The sequence below is a fragment of the Lactuca serriola genome, chromosome 1, assembly GCF_051521515.1.
Source record: "Lactuca serriola cultivar US96UC23 chromosome 1, Lser_US96UC23_V15, whole genome shotgun sequence".
Lineage (NCBI taxonomy): Eukaryota > Viridiplantae > Streptophyta > Magnoliopsida > Asterales > Asteraceae > Lactuca > Lactuca serriola.
This window is the reverse complement of record NC_136408.1, coordinates 38,858,594-38,860,347: the sequence shown is the minus strand read 5'-3', so window position 1 is coordinate 38,860,347 and position 1,754 is coordinate 38,858,594.

The following is a 1,754-nucleotide window of genomic DNA, read 5'->3' as shown; positions in this document are numbered from 1 at the left end:
TTAAAGTTAGATAAATGTATTAATTTAAAAAATCGTCATTCACTTTTTTGTTGGATGTATTTTTTTGATGACAGGAACAGTTATCAGGCCAAACATCCGTAAAACTCATCCTAGCCAAATCATAGAACGCTTAATCAACAAAATAGAAGACCACAATCATAGATGGTAATCCGGTTAGAACATCTTTTTCTAAAAGATCAAGAAATGGACAATTTATTATAATCTTATCATGTTGATAAAAGTCATAACAAAATGCAATAGATTGAATCGATAATTTACATTACATATAAAAAATGAAGCCTCAGAGATATAAAAACCTAAGGACGAGACAAAAAAAAGCATGCAACACTACAAAGTTGCAAACAACAAAAACACATGATGCTAAAAATCTAGAAAAAAATAAAACCAAAATTTATACAAGGTTGTGAGGTGAGCGTAAAGAACTTTTGTCAAATTCTGTGAGACATTTCGTCAAACGCCTAAGGTGCCTGTTCTAATAACTCATCTTTTGAATATAACATGACAAATAAAGTCCAATGTTATAGGAAAGTGTAGGAAATAAACTAAATTAACATATATTTAGATTATGCGAATTATTTTGAACAATTTTCCTTCAAAAATATATTTATAATTGTTTCATATCTACATATAAAGTTTAATAAAAAATGTTAATTGTAATTATGCAATTTGATTCTACCATATAAATACGACCACATATAAAGCTTAAGAATCAAATAAAAAATTTGTCTATAATACCGTAAATTTGATATTCAAGGAAATAAGATAATTCATAATTTAGATTCTAACTTCTTAGTCTACTTTTGATATGGTTCATGTATTAATATTCAGAGAAACCGGTAGTCAAGGATGTTGTGTAACAACGTAAATTTCAAAACAAAATTTTCATTTTTCATCAACCAAATTCAGGTAAAAACATTCTCAAATATTTCCAATATTAGTTTTTGAAACAAAAAATATCCCAAGATCACAAAATCAAAATCTCTCTCTCTAGTGTGTATGAATCACGACGGCGCCTTTCCACGGTCCTTGCTAGTACCTGAAACACATAACACAGCAACTGTAAGCATAAATGCTTAGTGAGTTTCCCAAAATACCACATACAACACATACGCCACTTGAGGCTACTGTACGACCCTCCGGTCGATGTGTCTCAGCGGAACCCTCCAAACCATAGCTCGTTGGACCCTCTGGTCCGCTCATAGCTCGTTGGACCCTCCGGTCCGGTCTATATCATCATACAACATACATATATCACATAGCACATAATCTCATACGTAACATATAAGACCCTCCAGTCTGCACATAGATACCACTCTAGGTAATGTATAGTGAGAAGACTCACCTCAGGTGTCTCGGTAAGTCTTTGACTCGGTAGAACTGTGATCTAGCCTCCGCCTAATCACAAAAGTAAATACTCTCATAAATAGAACTATACTCAAACCTTTCTTAACACCCTCAGAAGGGTAAAAGACCATTTTACCCCTCTCTTGGCTTAAAGGCCTCACTGTTGACCAAACCCTAAAAGTCAACAAAAGTCAACGGTCAAACTTTGACCCGACTCGTCGAGTGCACTTGGGCGACTCGGCGAGTCTACACGTGTCCACTGACTCTCTTAGTCCCTCTCTTGGCACGTCGAGTCCTTCCCCTTACTCGACGAGTTACACCTGGCATGAATCACAGGGCCACCCCGACTCAACTCGCCGAGTCTCAAGAACAACTCGGCGAGTTCCGCC